General features: G+C 38.7%; 1 pseudogene; it reads right to left on the reverse strand.

Moving 5' to 3' along the window:
* Nucleotides 1-1,178: 1,178 nt before the first annotated feature.
* Nucleotides 1,179-15,779, reverse strand: LOC121399146 (annotated as a pseudogene).
* Between the last annotated feature and the right edge of the window lie 2,465 nt (nt 15,780-18,244).

Consider the following 18,244-nt stretch of genomic DNA (forward strand, 5'->3'; position numbering starts at 1 on the left):
CACAACACTTTGGTGATGTCTAGGACCTTATCTTACCTGACTTCCACCAAACCATCTCCCGGAGGCATCTTGTAACTTAAAGAGTGTCCACCAGGGTCATAATGATGGTCAGAGCAAGCTCTGTAACTTCTGGGGGGCTTGGTGGTGTACTGACTAATAAGAAGCTTCAGTATATTTATGAATATTTATGTCTTATTCCAAAAGTTTAGGTGGCTGTAAAATTCTTCTACTGGTTACCATTTTGAATCGACGCAGCTGATTTGCAAGAATTTTGCTTATTGATTTATTCTCTTAATTTGGATAACCTCCTGGGAACTTTTGCCAATTGTTCCATCTATACTTTATCAAAAATGTCAGATGTGTGAAGGCCCCTAGGTTTTTATCTGTCTCTCAGTTCCTCTGGTGGGTGATTCAAGACCAGGGCGTAACTAGAAGGTACTGGGTCCCACCGCAAATTAATTTTAGGACCCCAAACATATCCAAAGGTTGTCCTATTATACCAATAGAGATTGAAATTGCACAATAATTGGGCCGCATGGTGCCCCCTAAACCTTCTGGGCCCCTCTGCACCCGAAAGATCTGCTTCCTCTGTAGTTACGCCATTGCTCATGACACATCAAAAAACATTCTCTCTTCCATAGCTTAAAGCTGAACCTAACTACATGTTGCCATTTGCCAAAGCATGCCAAAGGGAAACTACACCCTTGAACATTGCAGCTTTCTATAAAAAAAATATATCACATAAAACAGCCAATATGTAAAACACTGTTTACTATAAATAATGCCTTTCCATTTCAAATATACTTTTTTAACCAAGATTTTAAGTACTAATGTTTATTTTTTAGTCTTGCTTGTTAGGTATGTTGTTTGTCCCACTCAGTTTAATAAACTTAAGAACAAGCAGAACTATCAGCAGATACCTATACCTAGACAAAAACGATAAAGATAATGAAACTAAGACACAATCTTGAAGGTTGAAACCTAAACCAAGTTCATTTACTATACCCTTGATTATTCTATAGCAAGTTTAAGTTGGATATTTTATGGTTTAAAAAGATCATAGTGATTTCTGCATCTCATAAACATAAACTCTGATAAACAGCAAATCTTCCACAAAATACGCATCATCTTTATAACCCCGGTGGAGAACACAAAGTTATTGATCACAAACTCTTATTCTGATGGTAAACCGTTGACAGGTTGCACAGCAATTTCACTGACTCTATAAATAATTACTGCTCAGTACAGCTTAATTCTGAATGCGGCGTGTAATCTTCATCACACATTAGACGATAAATAGTGAGATTTTGTTTTTTGAAACTGGTCAGGTAGAAAAGAAATAACTCTTCTGATGCAAAACTGATTGCATTTCTTCTTAACCTTGGAAAGGCCAAGAGCAGAGAATCTGGGCGAATATTTAAAAGCAAAGAAACGCATGCAGAAACCTAACAGGACCATTAGAGAAAGCTGTTGACATGGGCCCCCAGACATTATTGTGGACCCTGCAGAGCACAAATTGGAGTTATGGGGTGTGTGAAAAAGCTCAGACACCAGAAACAAGAGTGGTAACAGTGTACCCCTAGCAGAATAGAAAAGCTTGTGGAATGGGACTCTGATGGCTGTATAGAAAGAACATGGCAAAAGTAGAGCACTGAGTATTTGGTTATCATGTTCTCTTAGAATCAAACTGACAATATGTAATGGGACAGACCAAATTGTTTTTAATGATATCTAACACTGCCACTACTGAATAGCCACTCGCACGTTACTGAGCCCCATTACACATGGGCTTTCACTTACCTCTCTGACGTCTTTAACTGCCACTGAAACTGATGCCAACATTGTCAATGCGGTGCTGCCCGCACAGGGAATGTCACAGGTTGGCTCAACTCTTTACACATTCTCTCTATTTCCTGCACCATCTGCCAGCAGTAGCATTGGAACCAAAATGGAAATCACTCAGAAATCAGGGCTGTCTGTGGACGTAGAAATTATAGGCACCACTGCAAGAATCTGAATAAACATGAACCCTACTTTAATACCATTGAATAATCAACCATTTATTCTGTAGCAGCAGGAACAGTAGCGGTAAAAAAAACTTGACTCTGAAACAAGATGAATACAATAAAAAGTGCAGCAAAGCGTTTACAAGGTATTTTTTGGCTAATATCATACTCTAACAGTAGGAGACATCTACCTATACATACACAGTATAGTATTATTTATATAGCACTATTCTCCCCCAGTGATTTACAAAGTAAGGGTGATGGCACACGGGGAGATTTTTTGCCCATAGTAAATCTGCTCTACCCTCAGGTGATATCGCCTGAAAATACCTTAGCATTGGTGTGGGAAAACACACAGGCTGTCAATTTATTGCATTCAAATGCATTTTCCAGTGGAAATGCGATACATACATTGTACCACAGGGACAAACACTGGCACCAAAGCCAAGGTATTTTCAAGAGATTTATCACAAGAGTTTAGTACAGAAATCTTGCAGGCAACTTATCTCCTCATCCTTCATATATCCCTACGGGGATACAAACTAATGAGATGCACACAGGTCACAAAAACTATGACATACTCCAAAACCAGACCTGACCCCAGGGAACTCCAAACTAGCAGAGTTGGTAATGTCACAGAGGTGTAGGCACCTGTCGCAGGAACCCGGACCTACCACCCGTCCAAATCTACACCAGCAACCCCACTTTGAGACCTAAACCCACATACCCACATAGATCTAATATAAACACAATACATAGCAATTTACACCAACAAATTGTGTCATCTACTAAAGTAGATATATATATATATATATATATATATACACACACATACATACGTAGACATTGCACACAGTTTAAAGGACAATACACCTCAAAACAGCTTAGAGTTTAAAACATAAGTAAAATGTCAAGATGGAGACTGACTATACAATATAATGTCAAAAAATAATGGTCACATTTTACAAAAACTCAAATGATGGCAATATTCTTCAGATAGATCAGGGAAAGAAAGAGGATGTATAAGAACTATGCAACACTAATGTCAGTTGAGGGCAAATTCATACATTCATGGGATACTGGCATTTTTAGGTATAATATGTCATAGTCGTATCCAAGAACCAATGTTCTGGACAGGGACAGACTGAGATTCAAAAGGTGCCCTGGTGTTTTTAAACGGATTCAGGAAAAAAACACCATTCCCCAAATTTCCCCAAAAGGTCCAATAAAAAGTGACAGTCTCTCACTGCACAAATTGCTCCCCAAGAGGCTTATTTGGTATTTAAACATAGAGCAGATTAAGATGACAAAACGTTGCCTGACAGAAAGAGAACAATGGAAGCTTCTGTGATGCTATGATATCGCCAGTAATAGCATTATAAGATGTAACGAAGACTAAACATGAGGCAAATAACCAATCAAAATTTCCACAGATACAAACATGGTCTAGAGGCCCCTTAATAGTGCAATGTTCCTGCAGGCGTTTCATCTTTTCTTCACAAAGTCATGTAGAGTATACATTATAATGGGAACTGGCCTTGAGCATGTGCTTCTTCCACAGCTATTGCTGATGTTATGTTTAATAAAGCATATATTGTTAGGAGAGCGGTCAATGTTATAGCTCTAGCTGTTGCTAAGCATTACCAAATACACGGAACATGAGCAGCAGTTAGGAATAAGTCATGTTTATTTCATCTGAATATACACATTATATAATTCATGGCTATGTTGCCCGTGTGCCCAATATACAATTTGTGTCTGGACAAAATCTAATTTCTCAGCCAACATTATTATATTTGGTCTAAAGGACTGAAAAGCATTTTAAGTTAAACCAATTTATATGACCTTCTGGTAGGAATACAAGATCCAAATTGACATTATGGAGGAATTCCCATTGCCATATCTTAGGAACCATGATAACCAGGGACAGGCAAGCCGACCGGGTGCCTTAGGCAACCCAGCCGGCCAGTCCACTACCCACTGTGCGAGCACCCCAACACACAAGACAAAGAGTGCGCACAGGTGCAGTAGCAGAGTGGCTGTGAGGGAGGGGAGGTGAGGGAGGGCAAGGGGAAGGAGGGGGGAGAAGGTAGGGAAGGAAAGGAGGGGAGAGGAGGCAGGGGGAGTAGGGAGGCAAGGGAAGGGGAAGGAGGGAGGGAAGAGGTAGAGAGGGCAGCGAACCGAACTAGGGGTAGGCAGAAGATGCTTAATAGGTACCTACCAAGCCCCCCTTATGGATGCACCCTAGGCAGGTGCCTCTTCTGCCTACCCCTAGTTCCGGTCCTGATGATAACTTCACATATTAGGCCAGAGAGGGTATTACTGTATATACTTTAAGGGCATCAATCATAACTAAAATCATTTACTAAGTAAAGACACTATTGATTTTTAAAACTAGAATTAGAATTGTTTGTATAATGTAAATCATCAGCTCACTATACCTTCTGCAAGATCTCCCCTATCTCCACTGCAGTTCTAGCTGAGGCAGCCATCTTGGATTTCACTGGCTCCTCCTACCTATATATTCACAACCAATTGCAGCTCTGAAATCTCGCACATGCCTAGCAACCATTCTAAGCTATTTTCAAATCGGCCAAACCTCTGTGTTAGCTGCTGTTCAGTAGTGCTGCCACCTGCTGGAAGTCAGTGTGTGCCCTTCATTTGCATAATGATATCACCAGCAGGGGACAAGATAGGGAAATCTTGTGATACTTCTAGTGGAGGAGTTTACTAAAGCTAGGCATTCTGGGTAGAATACCCAAGGGAATGCTACAATCTGAGCATGCTTGTGAACTCATTTGCATGTTATGGTCACGGTAAAAGAACCCATCTCACAAAGTAAGGGATTTAAAAAAAAACTATATATGTAGTTTTATTAAACGTGTTTAGGTTGTACAGGTCAGATTGTTAATATGTGTTTGATTTTGGCTGTGATAGGTGCCCTTTAAAGGGAGGTGACCCTTTGATAAGCTTTTCTTTCCCACACCAAGCTGACCCTGAAATGTACAAAACAATATGTACTCTTGTTTAAAATATATCCATTAATCCCAATATATTTTATGGAGGGGTTCCTTTTGCCTAGAAGATGTATTAGAGCTCATTCTATTAAAATCACCAGACATCATGTCTCTCTACATGCAGGATTTGTGCAAAAGGCAGTTCTTTTGTTAGATTTTGTTTGTACTGGAATCAGTTATTTGAGTGAGCTCTAATCCATCTGCTAGGAAAGGAAGTCCCCCCTATAAGATGTGTTGGAACATTCATCTGACATCCTGACTACTGAATGAAAACAAAATGAAGAGAAACAGATGCTGAGAGAAGAATAGTAATGATACACTTGATTATTTCAGAAATCATGCAGAATATTTAATAGATTATAATTAATATGTTTCTTATTTCAGTATGAGGAAGCTTACCTTTAGTTTTCAAGATAGTTCCCCTTTAATATCAACACCATATAAGAATTTATTGGCAGTTTGGGTATTTAGAATTTCTATTCTCACCAAAGATTACTGGGATGAAGCCATTAAAATCTATTACAGGTCCCTTTTTCCGATAAGAGATGAATTCAATACAAACTTTTCTTACCGTCTGTGGCTCACCCCTATAACTAAGAGAATGCGTGGAATGTGGATGAATGGATGACCCCTGTCTATAGTGTATATCTTTATGGGTGGATTATCTTGTCTTGTCCATAGATTACCAGGTGCTGAAAGATAACTGGCACTTACCAAAGGTTCTTAATTCTATATGTTTAAGGGGTTCTAGACAACAGTCTACAAAAGTAGCCCGGATACATATTGTCCAACTATTGGGCCTAATAACTACAGGTTATTATACTGTACATACTCCATTTTAAGCAAATAATTATAGTTTTTAAAAATGATTTCCTTTTTCTGTGTTATAGTAAGACAGTACTTTGTACTTAAAGGGCATGTAAAGGCAAAAAAATTAAATTCCATTTTTACTTTCTTTAATGAAAAAGAAACCTATCTCCAATATACTTTAATTAAAAAATGTGTGCCGTTTTTATAAGAACCCTGACTATATGCAGTGAAATTCTCCCTTCATTTACTGCTGAGGATAGGAATTGTCAGACAGTCCCTAACTGCTGATTTTTATGACAATCCCTAAGCAGCCCAGACCACACTGAGCATGTGTCTTAGTCTTGCAAAGATGTTTAACAAAGTTACAAGATGGTGACCCCATGTAGCCGACTTTGAAAGCATAAATTATTTGTTTGATTAGGCTTGTGGTGCAGTAAGGTCATGTTTATATTTAGTGTACGAAATACAGCATTTCTAGCCTTATTCTATTTTAGACTTTACATGCCCTTTAATTGCAACTAAGATGTAATTAATCCATTTTGGAGGCAGAACAATTCTATTAGGTGTAAGTAATGTCTAAATGATTTTTAGCAGGCTTATTTAGGATTATTAAAGTTTGAATGCCAAAAACTCGAAAAATATGATTATTCCGGCCTTTTTGGGCAAAAATCCGAAAAATTCTGGCTTTTCAGGAAAAAGCCCTGAAAAAATCAAAAGATTCAGTAAAAAAAATTTCCGCTAGATTTTTTTCGTGTTTGTCCCAGATCAGATAAAATCATGCTTTTTTAATAATAACTAAGGTCCACGAAATTCGGATTTTGATAAATAAGGCCCCTCAGATAAGGTTATCCATATTACAGAAAGACCCCTTATACAGAAACCCCTGACAGGTACCTAGCATTCTGGAAAAAAAAAAAGGTTCCATACCCATATAAGCTAATTTGCACACAGTAAATAACCAGTTTCTGACATTTTGCTGTTGCATTTATTCTTGATGAAACAAATTTTTACAGCAAATATATATATATATTTACACTAAAAAGACCCTCAACCATTTCTCTCATTTACTTAATAAATCCTAGCACTCGTTTTTGTTGTTGTTTTGCATCCTCCTGTATATTCCGGAAAAAAAACACGTTGATTTTAGATTCAAAAATAAAAAAATATTGATAACTTACAACCCATACTTATGTATCATGAAAATCTACCGCCACCCAAAACATTGTTTCAATATCACACAGCCCACACACAGGATGTATAGATTTAAATGGGAATTGCTTTTCAGTGAGAAGAGAAAAACAGACAGAATAGGAAAAATATTTGTCCTTCACACAATGTTCAGCACACGCATTTTCCATAAACCACGTCAGGGCCTGCAGAAATGACTTTTACAATATTCACACCAAGGACAGCCTTTGTGGTGTAGAAAAGAAACACTTATGCACAAACACTCAATCAATAAGTGCTTTGCAGCACATAACATCACCTTCAGTCCTGATAGGCGAGCAGATACTGAGGAAATGATTCATCTACAGTAATGTGAAGAAGCAGCTACTGCTAGATGGAATGGGATTCTACTGCCATCTCTTACTTTAGACTGATAAAAGCAATAAATCCCTTATGGAGTTGCAGCTTCTGCTGTCAAGTATACAGGTAAGGGAAATTACAGCATACTGCACGCACGGTTATACACAAACCTAGGGAAATCAATTCTACTACACACCCTGAATGGTTGCAAGAAGGTTTTATAGTTTGTCTTTAAGATCCAAGGGAAGAGATAAGAGTTTGCAAGTCTCTGAAACATACACCGGTGCATGAAAGTTTGTGAACCCTTTAAAATATCTATATTTTTATATGAATGTGACCTAAAACATCGTCGGATTTTCAAACAGATCCTAAAAGTAGATGAATAAAATCTAGTTAAACAAATGAAACACAGATGATTATATTTGGTCATGTATTTATTGAAGAAGAAAAGAAAAGATTCAATAACTTCTCTGTGTGTCAGTCCTTAGGAATCCTTGGAGTCTGTTGTCTTCAGTCAATGGGATGACAATCAGGTGACAGTGTGAGAACTGGTTTTATTTAAAGAACAGGAATCCAGCAAAGCCTGGTCACACATTGAACACATTTGTGGATCTGTGTCATGGCTTGAACAAAGGAGGTGTCTGAGGACCTCAGAAAAAGAGTTGTTGTTGGCCATAAAGCTGGAAAAGGTTACAAGACTATCTCCAAAGAGTTTGGACTCCACCAACAGAAATGGTGTGTATGGCAGGGTAGCAAATAAAGTAACTGCTCTTCCCCAAAAACATTGCTGAGCTAAAGATCAAGTGGACACACCAGAAGGATACTGAAAGAATGTTTTGTTGATGGATGAAGCCAAATAGAACTTTCTCCAAGAGCGTTACATTTGGAGAAAGAAAAAGACTGCATTCCAGCATAAGAACCTTATCCCATCTATGAAACATGGTGGTGGAAGTCTTCTGGTTTTGGCCTGTTTTGCTGCATCTGGGCCTGGATGACTTGCCGTCATTGTTGGAACAATGAATTCTGAACTATACCAGAGAATTCTATAGGAAAATATCAAGATATCTGTCTGTTTACTGAATCTCAAGAGACAGTGGGGCATGCAGCAAGACAACAATCCTAAACCCACAAGAATGGTTAAAGAAGAATAAAGTGAATGTTCTGGAATGGCCAAGTCAAAATCCAACTGAAATGTTGCAGAAAGACCTAAAGCGTGCAGGTCATGTGTCTCAACAGGGTCCAAGAACTGGAGCTGTTCTGTATGGAGGAATGGGCTAAAATTCCTTTCGAGACAATGTGCAGGACCAGTGTCAGACTGGCCCACTGGGATACCAGGAAAACTCCCGGTGGGTCCAGGTGTAGGTGGGCCCTCATGCTGCTAACCATTTGGCTTATTTCATGGCAATTCCCTATTTCTATGAGAATAAAGAGGCTAAATAGATGGAATAATAGGTTATAGTATGTAAAGAAAAGAGAATAGGAGAATAGAGGTTGAGGGAGGAGAGGAAGAAAAAAATACTTAGAGTGGGCCCCTGGTGTCCCAGTCCGACACTGTGCAGGACTGATCAACATTTACCACAAACGCTTAGTTGCCGTTATTGCTGCACAAGGGGGTCACACCAAAATACTGAAAGCACGTATGACCAAATATAATAATTTTTGTTTCACTTGTTTAACAAGGTTTTCTTCATCTACTTTTAGGACTTGTTTGAAAACCAGATGATGTTTTAGGTTACATCCACATAAAATATAGAAAATTTTAAAGTGTTCACAAAGGTTTTTTCACTGTAAGTTCTAATCAGTCAGTAGGGATCTTGAAGAATTACATTTTTTTAATGAAGAGTTAGAAATCTAGGTCAGTACAGCCCAGGAACCTTTAAGGCTTATCGCCATGTTTAAGCCACAGCGCAGCTACAGTATTGGGACACAAATTTCCATTTGCTTTACTTTGTTTGACAAATGTGGTATGATACTAGAAATCCATATCTCAGTTCACAGAATGGATAAACAAGGTACACTAACAGGAGGTGTATTAATACAGCAAGGAGCTGAACGTTGCTCCAGTGCATAATTGTCAGGACTGCCAGAAGTACCCGACGGCGCTGTTTACATTCTCGGCTGTCAGTGAAGATCCAAGATGGCGGCGCCCATGCTGAACACATGGCTGCAGCGTCGCTGCATGATGATGTCATCACTGGTGCAGGGATCTCGTCATAAAAGGGCGCCCAAAACACTGTGACGGCGCCCAAGAATAGGATTCAAATCACTACTGATCCTGGGTTCCTGTACTGCCTGTTTTCCAGCCTTGATCCCTGCTCCAGCCCTGATTCCTGCTCCCTGCCTGTGATATTGAACTTTGCCTGGACTTTGGACTTTTGCATCTGTTCTGCCTGCCCTCGTTAACCACTGCCTGTGACCACTACTATTGATTCTGCTTAACCCTTTGGATACCACGACCTTGCTCCCACTAGAGGTCTTCCTCCTTGAGCCAGACTACCTCCCTGGAGGGAGCTCCCAGCTCCCTGACAATAATTGAGCTGTGTGAGTGTAATTAGGGTGTGACCAAATAATTCAAGCAAACAAACAAAAAAAGATCCTTGTTGAAGCTCCCCCCTCCTACAGGTGATTTGCTCGTGTATCAAATAAATAAAGCACATTTTAACATTGATAAAGCAAGATTCAAATATAATCTGGTTTGAAATGACTAAATCCATTGCTATGGTAATCATGATTATAAAAAACCCCCATGAACCATTGCTCTTTATGGGCTTTATAAATAAAGTTATACATACTGAAACAGATATGGGATCTATTATCCAGAATGCTTGGGATCGGGGTATAGTCAATTCACCATTAGGGAAGGCTTCAGTATGAGCTTGCCTACATGCGTTTTTTTCTACACTTTTTACCTTCATTGTCTTGCCCAGGATACCATCCAGTGTTCCAGCCGAAATATAATGTCACATCAGGAAAATAAGATGTTACTGTGTGTATAAACTCCTTTGGCCTTTCCACCAGGTCCTGGGAGTATGTCGGCATTAATCCAAACAGGTTATTTCACTGTAGACTTCACAGCTGCCAAGATCTGCAATGATCACAGGACTGCTTCTATACTGAAAGAGAATACATTCAAGCTCAAGGGAAACAAATGGAACCTTTATTTCAAAACAATGTATTAACATTTTCCTGATCTAACTTTATACAGATGGGCCTTCTTTCGATTCATTTGGGAAAGTCTTTGTTAATGATATTGTTCATTGTTCATGTTATTCATGTTACAGCTGCAGTGGGCCAAATGCAGAAAACAAAGCACAATGCCCACAGGACCTGGTTGCTGGGGTTTAATTGCGCTTGCAATTAAACAGGGGCAGTCATGTAAAAGTCAGAACTGAAGATGAGCTGAGACTGGACAGATATACTAACAATAAAACAATAAGACTATAGATAAAACTGAAACCACACACAATATGTTCAATATTTACACCTTACATTCCAACTGAATATTCAGTGCCCTTTCCTTGTACAAATATCACAATCTTCATTTCAATAACATGTAGCATACCCTTGAGTGCACCTTAGCTGTGTGAATTTTAGTGTGGGACCAGGACTAGGGCTGCTTGTACTGTACCACTGAACCACGTGTACCTGAGCTACTCCCAGCAACTCCCAGTACCTTGTGTTCTTCAGTGTAGCAAAGGATCCAGTCACAGAGAGGTTTTGTTGCAGCAAAATAACAGGTTTATTAACAGTTCAAATGAAGGGATTTACAGTCACTGTGATCTAATTCTGTGTAATAGCAGCAGAATCCCTGCCAGAGGTGAAATAGGCAGGACATAGGTTACCACACTCCTGGGGCAATTCCTCCCATCGAGTAGAGCTTTGTGCATAGGGATCCTCAGCCTGGGGTCTTGTATCTTGGAACCCTGTCTGGTCCTCAACGCACCCACTGAAATAATTAAAATGTTTTAAAAAAGTTTTTTTTCTCTGTAATTATAAAACAGTAGCTTGTATTTTATGCCCCAACTAAGATATAATTAATCCTTATTGGAGGCAAAACAATCCTATTAGGTTTAATTCATGTTTAAATAATTTTTAGCAGACTTGAGGTATGGAGACCCAAATTATGACCCTTTCCCTTGCCTGGAAAATCCCAGGTGCAGAGCGTTGGACTGGGATGCCAGGGGTCCACTAAAAAACAGACTGTGGGCTCACTTTCCAAACTATTATTCCTCCTCTACTCACTCAACCTCTTTATTCTCCAAGTCTTTTATATCTACTTACTATACTCTATTGTTCTATTATTAAGCCTCTTTTTTCCTAAAAAGAAATAGGGAATGACCATGATATTTGCCAAATTGTTAGAAGCAAGAGTGCCCACCGGGGCCACCGGGAGTTTTCCTGGTATCCCGGTGGGCCAGTCCTAAACTGTGCAGAGCATTCTGAATAATGGGTCCCATATCTGTAATACTAATACCATGTAGTGTTCACACTCTCCCAAGTGCAACTTCCATGTGGTGCATTAACTCGCTAGATGCCTGGCGTGACAATAATATGTAAAACAGCTGAAGGCAGGAATCACAAACACTTTGTTACAAAGGGTATTACACCTGTTATTCAGCCCCAGAAAGTAAGCAAGAATAACATTTTGGCAGATAAGCCTTCCTTGGTTAGAGTATTGTCCCCCTAAAAGTCATTTTTGTTCTAAAACTATCACAATCTTTATTATCAAGTTCTAACACATACAGGTATGGGACCTGTTATCCAGAATGCTCAGGACCTGGAGTTTTATGTAATTTGGATCTTCATACCTTAAGTCTATTAGAAAATCAATTAAATATCAAATAAACCAAACAGGCTGGTTTTGCTTCCAATAAGGATTAATTATATCTTAGTTGGGATCAAGTACAAGGTACTGTTTTATTATTACAATTTAAAAATTTGGACTAGTTGGATAAAATAGAGTCTATGGGAGATGGCATTTCTGCAATTCAGAACTTTCTGGATAACTGGTTTCCGGATAACAGATCCCATACCTGTACTGCACAACTGGAGTAGCGCATGTAGGACAATTCAGACATATATAGAATCATGCTACAATATGGATTTTAATGGTTACCACTGGATGCATATATTTTTCCAGTATAGGCACTGGTGTCGTTGCAATACATTCTCCTGTGCACACTGCTTAGCAACCTCTAATTGAACATAAAAATTGCTAATTGGCATTTATAAGTATTCATATTCCTTTTGTGCGACGACTTTACTATTAACCCAACACAGATTTACCAGTGGTACTTAAAACTTGCCTTTCTCATCTTAAAGCAATTATGTAAATGAGTCCAGTCATTTGCAGCAAGAGGTTGGCTTTTTGGTTAAAGTCGGTTGGTAGCAATGCAGGGAAATATCAGAGGTTAGTGAATCTTTGACCTCATCATCCTCACAGGAAAGTGGATAAATAGACTATTGACTGCGTTTTAGAAATGCAAGGCAATAGTAATTGGTGTAGATTGCATATTCAACTCATCTAAATTGCGGCATTAAAGAGCTGACAGCTTGAAAGCTCATTTTAAAGAGTAATTGAAGAAGAATTGTTAGGCTGTCGTGGCTGCTTCAGCCTGTACTAAATCACACAACGCCAGTGCTTGGAGGGAAGCAGAATGCTAAGAGCAGCTACACTTGAATCACTCACTTGGCAACACTGGGATTTAAAGGGGGGGGGAATGAACAACTTCATCGGAAAACTGAACTATAATACTATTCGTGCTTATTGTCATAATTACTATTATTTCTTATTACAATAATCTTATTCAACTAGTGAAACAATAATGTCAGTAGAGTGAGAGTTTGCCGCAAACTTTGTGACATGAATCACATTTCCCCCCCTTTATCTTCAATGGCGTTTAAAGGGGGCAGCCCCTCAAACAATTTGTATAATGAAAGAAAATATATCATTTCCAATAGTCATTCATTTTACAATTATTACATGATTTGTAAATGTAATTGCAAGTGAAAATCAGCCTTGGTCTGTCCTTTGCTGTCCTGCTCCCAGCTTACCTGAATACAGAAAAAATGTTGCCGAAATCAGCTCTTCTACAGCCAACACAACAAATCCCACAATGCTCTGCATTCTTCTGTTATGTTTCTTTACAAGTATTTGAAATGGGCCTCCCACCTGAATGGAAAAGAACGTGCAATTATAAGTAACTTTTTCGAATACAGATTTATTCAATGGCACCTATGCCATAAAAATGGTTTAACCTGGATGAGCAGAACAATAATGCCCCTCAGCTGAATACAAGGGGTGCATGCATTGGGTTACTATTCCCAGTGATGACAGCCATGTTGGGGAAGGCCTATACATACATTGAGTGTCCCAGTGTAACCCACTTTTTTGTCACACTGATCCACGTGACCCTCTGATCCACACACTCAGCCAGTGTAGGGATAGTCACTGCAGAAATCATAAGGACTTGAATACATCAGGCAGAGACACCCTAACTTTATAACGTTTTATTGATGTGCACCTGTAAAACAGTAAGGAGAGCACTGGCACTTTCAGGTACATCACAGGCCACCTCTTCTGTGGAGCTAAAGCCATACCTCCCAACTGTCCCGGACAGTCCCTCTTTTGACAGCTCAACCCGCAGTCCCTCGTTTGTACTGGTAAGTCACGATTTACTCTGCACTGAACAGGCTGAAAAACAATGAACAAAACAATAAACAATGTTTCTAACTGAATTGGCTTTTGGCAGAGAGCCCAGAACAGCCACAGCAGCAGATAAGATACTTTTGTAACAATTTTGAGATAAGCAAATAAGTCATTGTAACAATATAAGATAAGACTCACAGCTTAAAGGCCAATTCACCTTCATTAGCAAAACTGTAATAATTGGGAAAAAAACACAGAAATATGTTCAAACTTTCATAACCTGCCAAATTTTGTAAAATGAAAATGGTAATTAGGGGGGGTGGCTACAAAAATGGGCGTGGTCAGAAAAATTGCCTCACTGTGCACAGCAACTTTTTTTGTCTCTCTTTTTATTTCCAAAATGTTGGGAGGTATGCTGAAGCACTGAGCAACAGAACAGTGATCATGTAGTGGATTTTACATAGCAGACAGATTTTAACATGTGAGTATAAACATACCTGTAAAACAGTAAGGAGAGCACTGGCACTTTCAGGTAATCACAGGCTACCAGCCCATCTGCATTACAACAGGCAGTTAATTCAACGTCTCCCCATTAACATATTACAGGATTTATAAAACTGGGAGAAAAAGCAGCATATCTGATATACAGTACATGACACATTCCCATACAACAACCTCCGCACATTACAATAGGCAGATTACCACAATCAGGTAATAGTGTGAGATTAAAGATGGTAGTTATTTCCATGGCAGACATTTTAGATACATGTACTCTGCCTGTCTCCATTACAAACTTGTGGTAATATGCTACACACTACTAAAAGCATGAAGCTGCTACAGCTGGAGGTAAACAAGTTGCTTCAGCAAAGAAATAACCTTTAAAATCAACTGTGTATAACTTTTTTTTTTTCATATAATAGATTTTTATTAAAGTTTCAAGGGCAAAAGATAAGGGTACAGAAAAAGGGGGGGAAAGGAGAAGGGGAAAGGGGGGGGTATATTTAATATACATAGCATATTAGACCAAGAATCATACATCTCTAGACATGCAGTAAATATCAGTGTAACCAGATATATCGAATAGCTAAGAGCTCAGGATTCGCTTGTATTCAGCGGTGTCCCTGAACAAAAACCAGCGTACCCATGTGTTCCTATAGTTGGTGTGTTGTTTTTAAGTTAGATGAGTAAAGTTCCTCAAACTTCGCTATCTCATTTACTTTTCAAACCCAATCTTTCAATGTGGGAGCCAAAGGGGATTTCCATAATCTCGGGATAAGTATCTTGGCCGCATTAAGTAAGTGCCTTTCTAGAGTCAAATCTGAAACGTCTGCTATGGGTCCTCTGTCCCAAAACAAAAGAATCCGTTCCAGGGTATTGGGTATCATTCGACCTAATGCTTGCGAGCTGAGCTGGAGAATTCCAGACCAATAGCTGTTAAGATCCGGGCAGGACCAAAAAATGGAGGAGTGTGCCAGTGTCAGCCTTGCATCTCCAGCATGTATCGCTCGTGGCTGCATAAATCAATTTCAGTTTATGCGGAGTATAGTACCATCTACTCAGTAACTTATAATTCAATTCCTGTATTTTACAACACCTGGAGCTAACTGTGTATAACTTTTGAAGTGATTAGAGCATTCACAGACATCCTAGCTCTTCTGTGGAGCTAAAGCACGGAGGAGGGACCAGACCAATTGACAGGACATACAAGGGGGGGTTAGGGAAAGTCCATTAGGGTAGGACTACATGGACGATCTCTCCGCGATCCGACATGCTGCGAAAAAATGCAGGCGTTGATTCGAAGCGACACGACTGTCAGATGCAGCGTCTGCATCCAACAGTCATTTTGCGTCAGATCAACGCTGCAACACCATTCGAGAATCCAATTACTTACCTTATTTCTGTCGCATCCGACGTGACGCCTTCATTTTTGCGCATCGCATCAGATCTTGTGGAAATAGTCCATGTAGTCCTACCCTTAAGGCAAAGGTTCTGCTCAGTGTGTGGCTGTGGTCTTCACACAGGAGTTAGCTGGTCTGTCAGGAACTATTTATTACTTGATTAGAACGGAATAAACAGCAAAACATACAAACAAATATGTTGCACTCCTGGTCAGTATATTGGTACAATCCAAATGAATCTTCCCGTCAGGAGTTTAACTTTTTACAAATCAGAGATATTTGGCGAATATTCATATATTTAAGTTAACTGTGTTAGACCAGCATGTAGTAGGGTAAAATTCTTAATTCGTAATAAATAGTTAATACAGGTATTTTCAGGTAAACCACTAGGGGAGCTGTTGCTAGGGAAAGTCCCTGCCTGCTGTCTCTCCTTGCAGGAGTTGATACCCAGGCCCTATCCTGGCCCCTGTTACAAGCATCCGAGTGACAATACTGACACTCCTATTCATTCACATACAAAGTATCACCAAGTATCAGGGTGACACTCAGTATGCAAATTCATGTCACTCAAATGTCATGCACATGTGTATATTGGGCTCAGGCACACTTGCTCAATGTGTTCATGCATATGTCCCGACATGGCCACCTGCACCAGGAGTAGGAGTGTGCAGAGGGCAACACACAATTTTTCAACTGGTTTCACCCATCTGCACTGCAGGCTAACTAGTTAGATGCCCTTTTAAGTTCAGTGGTTCTAAAGTTATTAGCAAACGTAAATGCAAGCTCTGTAAAGCTGGTTCTGACTCCTAGATTCTATCCTATCCTATATTGTTTCAAGAGTCAGAACCAGAGAAGGGAAAGGCACACACAGTGTACAAATACAGCTTTCAGTTGCAACTACATTTACATTTTACTTTAAGATCATTAAGAATATTTGATGTATAGTAGAAAAATCTTAGAATGAGATTTTTTTTTTCCATCATGCATTTCCTGCATTGGGGGAACGTCCCCTTTAATTGAATAATAGCCAACAAACACGAGTATTACCATGAATTGTAGGTGGCTTCTTGACTTTGTTTCAGCTGCATTCTGTAATCGCTTAATAAAAAGCAACTCAGATCATCATCACAGGGTGTGCTCCCTTAAATCTCAGATTTTATTTCAGCATGGTTATCAGCCAAAATGCAAATTCCTCTTGCCTGCTAATAAAATTAGTAACAAAATCCTCATCTCTTTGATATGAGATAGGGAGGTAACTGGCATTAAAACTATTGTGACTGCCTGTTATTACATTAATCCATGCACAGAAAAAGCCAAGAGAAAGAGAGAGATACAGGGGAGAATTAATACATGATTTTTAAAAGAACTGTTGTATTATAAATACAAATTTTACGTTTTTCAGGGGACCAGAAAAAATTGGTGTAAAATCCAGGAAAATGTAAAATCAGGGAAATGTATTATGCATAATATATAGGTGGGACCACAAAACAACAATGTAAAATGAGGGAAAACTTAAAATCAGGGGATGTAAAATTGAGGTTTATATTAAAAAAATATAAACATTTTTACAATATTCTTGGCCTAGCTCAGTATCTTTAGCTTGCTTTGTTTGTCCTAGCTTGTAAAAAAGTGTTACTGACTGGTGGCAGTTTCAGTTATTGGTATGCTTTTATTAGATAGGAATATATGGATCAACAATTTATCGGTTTGAGTCTCCAACAGCTACACAACTTTTGGCTCTCTATGATGTACTCAGAATAAATGTGAAATTCATATATAGGACATTGTGCATTTGTACCCAAGAGCTAACAGAGATAAGATGCAGCAAAATTACAGTATTGTTTTTTTATGAATTCTTCAGAATGTACAGTTTCAAGAAACATATTATTGTGTGAAATTAACTGAAATACCCTAATGTCTTTAATTAAATCGAATAAGAGCTCCCACTAAAATAATTGTTTTCAGAATACAGAAAAAAACTATACCCATTAATCCTTCCAAAATAAAAAAAAACTACTTCTGTAAGCCAAAAACTATAAATACATATTGATAATAATGCCTAAGTTATAAATAAGATAGAAATATAATTATAAAATTTATGTTAAATAACATAAAAGCACTTATGGAACAGCTGATGCTAGTTGTCAAGGGTCGAATTGAAAATTTTAATTTTTAAATTCAAATTTTGAGTTTATTTTAGTGTATTTCGACTATAGAATAGTCCGAATTCGAATCGATTTTAAAAAATATTTGAAATTCAAAATTTATCGTACTGTCCCTTTAAGAATTCAAACTAAACTATTAGTCATCTAAAACCTGCCGAATTGGTGTTTTAGT

Source organism: Xenopus laevis, chromosome 1S, assembly GCF_017654675.1.
Source record: "Xenopus laevis strain J_2021 chromosome 1S, Xenopus_laevis_v10.1, whole genome shotgun sequence".
In the NCBI taxonomy this organism is placed as follows: Eukaryota; Metazoa; Chordata; class Amphibia; order Anura; family Pipidae; genus Xenopus; species Xenopus laevis.